At 42.0% G+C, this 8970-nt stretch overlaps 1 protein-coding gene across 2 annotated transcripts in view; it reads left to right on the top strand.

The window, feature by feature from the left end:
- The first annotated feature begins 707 nt into the window (after positions 1 to 707).
- Positions 708 to 8970, top strand: part of IL15 (interleukin 15) — a 75100-nt gene continuing 66837 nt past the window's right edge. The window contains exon 1 of one of the 2 annotated variants that reach the window (XM_036495095.2): positions 708 to 1100. The gene's annotated coding sequence lies outside the window, so the exon portion shown is untranslated. The remainder of the gene's footprint in view (positions 1101 to 8970) is intronic. The other variant, XM_058666823.1, reaches the window with a different exon arrangement.

Below are 8970 nucleotides of genomic sequence, written 5' to 3'. Positions count from 1 at the left end.
CCTTTCCTAGGCGTCTTCTTGGAATGATTTCTTTAGCTAGACTTCAGACTTCCTCCTTCACGCTCCTGCCAGCAAAGCCGTTGTTGGGTCCAACACCCTTTTCCCTTTCCTCTGGGAGACTTGGCCAGGCGACTGGCCCCTCGGGGTTCCTCCAGCTATGAATGTCTCCCACACAACGTCGGTCGCTGCTGTTTGTGACTGGTGGGCTTGAGCCCCTCTCCTGGCCTAGGTGCTCGGCAGGTGTTCCAGGAGGCTGAGGCAAAGGCCCAAGTTCAGGGCTTGGAAGTTCCACCGCTCTCTTCAAGTTCTGTACCCTGGATCTCTGGCTGAGACATGCTGAACTCCCATGGGGTTGGACACCTGGAACGCTTCTCCCTGAGGTTGCTGACTTTTTGCCCCTCCCTCCACGGTGTTTATCTTGGCCTTGGCTCCCAGTTCTTTCTCTTTCACTTTTCTTTTCCATGGGGTGTTGGGACGCCCTGGGTGGAGGGCAGCAGTGGGGTCCCAGAGAACTCTCTTGCAGCCCTGGAAGCCTTAGGGAGGCAGGTGACTGCACACTCTGGGTGGCGCGAGCTGTCGCCCGTCCAGGGTAAAGCAGACACTCAATGGAGGTACAGGACTGCAGGCGCTGGGAAGGGTGGCGGTAGGATGACGGAATTTTCCCTGACAGCCTACGCCCGGGGCCCCTCCCAGCTGCGGCGCTACTCACGCGTCTCTCTAGCTTGGCCACCCGCCCGCAGCCCCGCCTCCTGACCCCGGCTGAAGTTTTCCCTTTCTCTACGTGCGGAGGGCTTTTCCCTTCTGATTCTTTATTTGCCTCCCGGGTTCTTTCTCCTGGCCAGTCTCTCACCTCCGGAGGAGCGCAGAGTACTTTTCCCCTTGGCCCTGGAGCACGGTTGCCAGTGCACCGTGTGATCCGTGCTCTGGGCTGCGGGCGCCTCTGTGCCTTGTGCTCCTCTGATTGCGAGGCCGCCCGGGCCAGAGTTTGGGGCGTGCGTCTGGTAGCGCCCGCCAAGCTCCCAACTTCTGAGAAGACGCGGTCTGGCAGCTTTGAGCTCTGAGTATTCTGAACCTCACCAAGCTCGGAAAGGTCAAGAAAGGTACCGCAGCTCTCCGCTTTTCACTGGGTCCCCTCCGCAACAGCGCGAACTTGGGCGTGCTTGCGTGCGTGCGTCTGACTGCTTTGTATGCAAAATGAAATTACTTCTGACTTTGATCTAGAGGAATTTTCAAGGGAGTGAAATTCGCGGCCGTAACCCGTACTTGGCAGTCAGGTTTGAGTCGGTGTTAGTTCCAAATCCTCAGGAGCCCATTCTTTCTTTCTTTCTTTCTTTTTTTTTTTTTTTTTAAGATTTATTCACTTTATTACAGTCAGATATACACAGAGGAGGAGAGACAGAGAGGAAGATCTTCCATCCGATGATTCACTCCCCAAGTGAGCCGCAACGGCCGGTACGCGCCCATCCGAAGCCGGGAACTTGGAACCTCCTCCAGGTCTCCCATGCGGGTGCAGGGTCCCAAAGCTTTGGGCCGTCCTCAACTGCTTTCCCAGGCCACAAGCAGGGAGCTGGATGGGAAGTGGAGCTGCCGGGATTAGAACCGGCGCCCATATGGGATCCCGGGGCGTTCAAGGCGAGGACTTTAGCTGCTAGGCCACGCGGCCGGGCCCTGGAGCCCATTATTTCTTAGAGCAGTAACATCTAGAAGAGAAGAACTTGAGAGAAATGATAGTGAACTGCATTGATACAAAAATCAAAATCCATATCCATGATGAATTTAAATGAAAACAGCTGTTTTTTTTCATCTCTAGTACTATTAAGTCTCCACGGTGTAGTGGCACACAATTCAGCAGGTAATTTAAATTTTATTTATGTAAGTGCATGCATTTAAAATTATTTCGACTTCAAAGTGTGTGTAAGGCACCATAAATCTTAAGTGATGCTTGTAACAGATTCTTACATAGGATGAGTCAAAAACTGAAACAGGAAGCAAAGTCGCTATCCCCAGCTGTTTTCCATTAAATATTTTTTAGATGTTTTTTAATGCTGTGATATTAGTCCTGCCCCTTACTTGCACAGCTCGTCATCCTGCTTTGTCAGTGTGGCGAAAGAGGCTGTATTGAGTTGTATTGAATTGTTGGGTACTGGATGGGGATTCCTTAGGCATCTAACTAAGCAATGGCCACAAAGGGGACCAATCCAGAAAGCATCAAGATGCTGAACTATAATAACATGTAAAAGCCTGTCTTTTGTTTTAACAGAACAGTAGTGGACATGGTAGACAGAGGACCAAAAAAGTATGCAGGAAAAATGTAGACAAATATAAAGTGAGTATTCAGGACCCTGCAATGGCCTTTTCGCATTTACAAAGAAAAAACAAACACAAAGAAACAAACCAAGAAATTGAGGTTTAAGTCAGTATCTGAAGACTTACGAGTTTTCAGGATGGTTTCTTGATGTCATATTCCAGAAAGTTTATGAAGTGGTGTCCTTTGAAAATTATATGTGGATTTCAAAATGAGTTTTCTTTTTGCATCACAAATAACCTTAGCTTTGAGTTTAAATTTTTCATGAACTTTTAAAAGTACCCTTGTATTTCCTCCCAGAGTTTCAGTCAAACTGAAAGGGATCTCTTGCATTGTCTGTTGCTGTGCGGCAATGACAGAGAGAAGTAAGGCTGGCCCCTCGTCCAGAACCTTCTACAAGCATGATGTTTCCCCATGTTGAGTTTCATTGCTGTCTCCTCACTGGAGTTAAAATTCCAGAACCTGGAGTGGTAGGTAGTTCAAGTCAAAGTTTCCTGCAGATTGCTGTTAGATTTAATGTGATTTTTGTTTTGTTCTATGAAATTAACATAGTCAAGGTCAGCAGTACATTGCAAGGGAATGTTTTTCAATGATATGTGTTTTCATCACTTAAATAAAGGATAGGGAGAAATAGCTTAAAATTTCTGGAATAAAATTAGCAAATTGAAGACTTCTACTCCAGGAGGTACTCCCATCTTATGCTTGATTCCCCTGATGACTTGAGGAAGGTTGTAAGCAGGGCCAATACAATGGTCTGTGTGTGTGTGTGTGTGTGTGTGTGTGTGTGTGCAGTTCTCTGAAGAAGTATATGTAACTCTAATTAGGTTTTTAAATGGGTTTCCAGCTCAGGACAATTTTAGAACTTTTGGAATTCTTCATACAGCTTTTGGAATTTTTGTGTGTTTGTTTATCTTATACTTTACTGTTAAGATCTATTCATTGTATTAATTATTTTTCTGAAAGTCAAACACCTGGGTTATCTTCCTCTGCATTCTCAAGCACATTAACAAGAAGCCGGATGAGAAGTAAAGCAGCAAGTGCTCAAATTGATGCCTAAATGGGTTTCTGCTGGTGGCAGCTTTACTCAAGTCACAGCTCTGGCCCACCGCCCCCTACAATTTCTATATTCTATATAAGCTTTCGCAAATTAGAATTTGATGTTTATCTTTCCTGGTCTGGTTTATTTCACTTAGCTTAATGATGTCTTTTCATCTGCATCTATTTTTGCTGCAAATATCAGGATTTCATTTTTTTATGGCTGAATGATGTTGCTTGTATACATTACATTTTATTTAGCCAATTATCAGGTGTTGGACAGACATCTAGATTGATTGTTAATGTTGTGAACTGAGCTGGTGTGAACATGGGAGTACAGGATTCTTTGTATTTTGCAATTGATGAAATTGAAGCCTTCAGTGGCTACGTAATTTTGCCTAGGTCGTGCATTTAGAAAATAACGGAACTGAGATTCCAACTCAGATAGACTCAAGAGTGTTGATATTTATGGGGATTATTTCAATAGCATTATTTCCCGTGATCTGTCCATGACAATCATTTACTATATCATTTTAACCTCGCATTATGGCAGAATATCGGTATTAGGTAATTCTTGTATGATAACTGATAGTATTGATTGTGTGAGGATTGCAAACAATTACATTCATGTGATTACATATGTGTGAATGATTCCTAAAAGAAATTTCTTTCATGCTCCTTGAGTGAAATTGTGTAACATGAATAGCTTTCTGTTGAAAGAGCTCAATCAATAGTAGCCAAATGTGCAGTGCTCAATTTATCTGCCATTAGCTGCGTCTCTATCTATCTATCTATCTAATATTCAAGGAGAGGTTAGTCCAGACCTTCACATTTTTTTACAGCTGGAAGCAATGTAGTTCCCTCTCTTGGAAGTCCCCTTTAGAATTTACAGTGGTAAGATTTACAGTTTGGCAAGGAGCCAACTGCTTTTTTCACTTAAACCTTAGCTCTTACATTTGTTTACCCAACGATAGCTATTATTTCATGAGCTTGTTAAAGTTGGACATTGCTAAAATACCTTACTGTCATGTTATTTGAATGAATTGCATGGGAAAATTTCATGCTGAATTTGAGAAAAAAATTGTGGTTTTTATTAAGTATTGGAATGTATTAACTAATAACTATTTGATTGCTAGTCTCACTAATTAACTGTTGTCAAGTATATGGATATATTGCATATATGCATATATGGTGTTTGTGTATGCATAAAGTATTTAAAGATTGAATTTTAAGACTATATAAAGCATATATATAAAGCATACACATTTAAAGGTGTTATATAGATCGAATCATTTGTCAATGACTGTGAACATATAGAACTGTTCATTTTTACGGTTTCCAGATTGTATTGAATAGGAAAGCAAGAGTCATCAAGAAATCTTGGTAGAGAGACTAAGCAGCAAATTACTGGTAGTCACATTATCCCAAATGGAACTTACAGTGAATTTGAAACTGAAAAAAACAAGACTCCTGCTATATTGACAATTAATCTACATGTCCTCCCTGAATTCTAACAACCACTGTGGTTTTATTCTCATTTAAAAAACGTAATAAACAATACTGATAGGCAATTTCTTTTGGATTAAGACACAACTAGTAAGGCATTAATTAATTAATTATTTATTTAAGAGTCAGAGGGAAAGACCTTGAGCTCCTATGCTCATTCACTGCCCAAACACCTGGGGACTAGAATGGATTCCAAGTCTCCCAAGATAGTGGCAGAAATCTAACAGCCAACCAATCATCATGCTGCCTCCCAAGGTCAGCCTTAGCATTTCCAGGGAGCTTTAGTCAGCAACCAGAGCAGCTGATTGAACTGGCAGTAACAACACCCTGTATGAAGTCTTCCTGGGTGTTGTTACTGCCACCCACTCCTTTTATCTTGATTCTAAAGTTAATGTTTTGTGAATATCCTGCTTTATCTTCTGGAAAGGTCACATAAACAAAAATGAAATGGCCATTTTTGTGCCTTGAAATAGATGCTGTTATCATTTGGGGTGATGCAGTATTATCCTGTTACTTTGCTTTATGTCTGCGAATGTCATGTTTTTAATAGTCATACATTGCTAAAGTCAGAGATAAGAAATAAATAGGCTCTGTGAGCTCTGTTGGCTCTAGCAGTATGATCTGTACATAATTCATATCTACTACCAGGATATTTGGAAATGGTGCTTCGTTCCAGGGCAGTGCAATGGGACTGAAACTAGGGACTTAAGAATGGATAGCAAAGTCTGAGTGCAGTACAAATAGTAATGGTTCCTCCAAGTAGGAACAGTGCAGAAAGACAGAGAGTGACAAGAATTATTTGCCAAGTAAAGGAACTGAAAGTGAAATTAGCCCTACAGGGAAAAAAAATATAGTCGTGGGGTGGAAAGGGTTGGGGGATTGGATTCCACTTTTCCTTGTGAGACACAAGAGGAACACAGAACAGGGCCTGGATCCCTTGTAACACAGAATTCCTCTCCTTGCTGCTAAATTTTTTCAAGTGTCGTTTCATTGAAATTCAAAGAAACAAGTTAACCCTTAGGACTTTCCTGGATCTGAAGTTTCAAATAATTCTTTAATGGAACATTCTTCAGTAGAAATTTTTATATTATTGCCATGTTGTGCTATATCTTACCTTCTTTCCTCCAACAAAAATTAGTATAAAAATGGAAAATTTAATCTTATTTAAAGATTTTATTGTCCAAATTATTCTTTTATTGGAAAGGTAGATTTTTTTTTTTGCTTTTGTTTTGTTTTATTTTGTTTTTTTCCTTCATGTCCACATCCCTTTGGTATGTGTATAGGTAAATACTTTCTGAAAGCTAGGGCTGTATATATGGACAGAAACAAAAAAAAAGAAACAGCCCTACAGACAACACTGGCAAAAACACTTGGTCAACAGTTGGTTGTTTCCACCAGTCTGCTAAAGAGTGACTTCTGCCCAAATCATCTAAGACAATTATAGCTATTAAATATTTTATGCGTTTGGTTGTTTTTTTTTTCTTCTAATTCACTGTACTACAAAGCAAGCCCAGAAGACTAAGGACCTGAAATATTGTAATTGCCATTTACCCAGTCTCTTTATCTCTAATTTAGGGACCAGTAAACTGTGACCCACAGGCTAAATCCATCCTGCTATCTGCTTCTAAGAATGAAGTTTTATTGACACACAGACACATTCATTTGTTTACATATTAACTAATGCTCCTTTTGGACTACAAAAGAGGTGAATCGTTCCAACAGAGACCATACGTCCTACAAAGCCTAAAATACTTACCATTTGGTCTTTCAGGAGTGCATTTGTTGGTTCCTGTTCTTGTCACTTCCTCACACATTCTGCATATCACTGCCACATACACTTTTCTAAAATTCCGATTTTGTCAGGTCATTGTACCTCATAAAGATCTTTATTATTATTATTATTAATTACATTGCATTATGTGACACAGTTTCATAGGCTCTGGGATTCCCCCACCCCCTCCCCTTGCCCTCCCCCCATGGTGGATTCCTCCACCTTGTTGTCGGATTACAGTTCAAATTAAGTCAAGATTCTTTCTTTGCTTACCTATATCAAGCATAGAGTCCAGCATCTTATTGTCCAGATAAATTCAAAGGTTTCTTGGGGAGACCATCTCTGATCTAAAGGTAGAGCCGGCAGAATATCATCCAATCAATTAAAAGTCCCAAAACAACATCAACAACAATTTATTACATTATGGCATCAATTTACATGGTGTTGAGTAACCAGTGTGCTAAAAAAATGCAAGTTCTTAACCACATCCTGTGACTACTTCATTGACATTTCAGTTTTAGTTTATACAGAACCAGCTGCTATACACCTTAAAATGTCTATAGGGTACTATTCAGTTGTCTCCTGTCTATTTTCATTTTAGTGTTTAGCAGTTTATAGTATTGAAGCATAATTTTGCTGAACTTGGCAGATTTTAGGATAGTCTAAACTGGCTTATAACTCTAACAAGGCATATGTCAACAGTTGAAGTGCAGAACAGTTTTAGGAGGAATGTGCAGAGAAATCCTCAATACCCTTGTGAAGAATAACTCATCTTTGTGTCCTACCTAGTAAGGTATATATGAATCCATGCTGACTGTTTCCTGTCTGGTTCTAAGCTTTCCTTGTTGTTCTCTGTCTATTGTAATTTTTTGTTTGTTTGTTTGTTTTTTGGGTGGGACTCTGGAGCGATCCTGATGGTCATTGCAAGAGAGGGTGGGGATCCAAAGTTGGAACTAAGGACCAGAGAAAGCTCCTCTCTCTAGTCCCGAAGAAAGTTTACTGTTCTGTTTCTGCGGACCACTCAGGGCTCCTGGCTGTTTTTCCGATGACCTTGGATCCTGCGAGGGAGGATTTGGACTTCTTCCATCCCATGTGGGAGATCCAAATGGGGGTGGATGACCTCAGAGTTCTCGGCCTCTGAAGGCCCTCCAATTCCCTGTGGTCTCTTTGGCAGTTGGGATGTAGTCCTTGGTGCTCGTACTGATAGTTCTTAGTGAAGATCCGAGAGTCTTCAGAGTTGGAATACAAGCCTCCTCCTGTCCATCTGCTCCACTCCGGGGTTCCCTCCTGCTCTGTGCATATGACCTCCTGTTAAGCGATTGTGAGGATCGCTGTTGATTCCCCCATATGACTTTGTAGTTTTACTATTGTCTAATACTGATTCGAGTCTGTTGTCTATGAGTTACCAGTTATGATCCTGCTAGGTTACACTTCATGTGTTCTTCACACCTTCTAAGGAGATGGAAGATTTCTCTGCTCTCCGCCCCCTTTTTTTTTTTTTTTTAAAGATTTATTCATTTTATTACAGCCAGATATACACAGAGGAGGAGAGACAGAGAGGAAGATCTTCCATCCGATGATTCACTCCCCAAGTGAGCCGCAACGGGCCGATGCGCGCCGATCCGATGCCGGGAACCTGGAACCTCTTCCAGGTCTCCCACGCGGGTGCAGTGTCCCAAAGCATTGGGCCGTCCTCAACTGCTTTCCCAGGCCACAAGCAGGGAGCTGGATGGGAAGTGGAGCTGCCGGGATTAGAACCGGCGCCCATATGGGATCCCGGGGCTTTCAAGGCGAGGACTTTAGCCGCTAGACCACGCCGCCGGGCCCTCTCCGCCCCCTTTTCCAAGTAGCTTAGGGTCTTAAAAGTATATTAGGTTTTACAATTCTTTGATGTAGATCGTAAGCAGTCTGACTCACATTGATTGTACATTCATTGGTTATATCACAATATCTTATTGCATGAGATGCAGGCTGTTTGGGGTTGGAATAATATTACAGTTTACAGGTACTGTTTTTCGAATTGACATCATTTCACCTTAAATTAAGGCAAACATGTGGTATTTAACCTTTTGGGGTTGGCTCATTGGAAAGGTAGATTTAACAGAGAGAAGGAAAGACCAAGAGAGGTCCTCCATTCGATGGTTGACTTTCCAAATGGCTGCAATGACCAGAGATGAACCTATCTGAAGCCAGGAGCCAGGAGCCTTTTCTGGGTCTCCCATTTGTAGGCAGGCTTGCAAAAATTTGAGCCATCCCCTACTGCTTTCCCAGGCTACAAGCAGGGCACTGGATGGAAAGCAGGGCATAGGATATTGACACCACAGGATAAAGTGTTAGCCTGTTGAGTCACTGT

The sequence above is a fragment of the Ochotona princeps genome, chromosome 7, assembly GCF_030435755.1.
Source record: "Ochotona princeps isolate mOchPri1 chromosome 7, mOchPri1.hap1, whole genome shotgun sequence".
Taxonomy (NCBI): domain Eukaryota; kingdom Metazoa; phylum Chordata; class Mammalia; order Lagomorpha; family Ochotonidae; genus Ochotona; species Ochotona princeps.
This window is presented reverse-complemented; position numbering and strand designations above follow the sequence as displayed.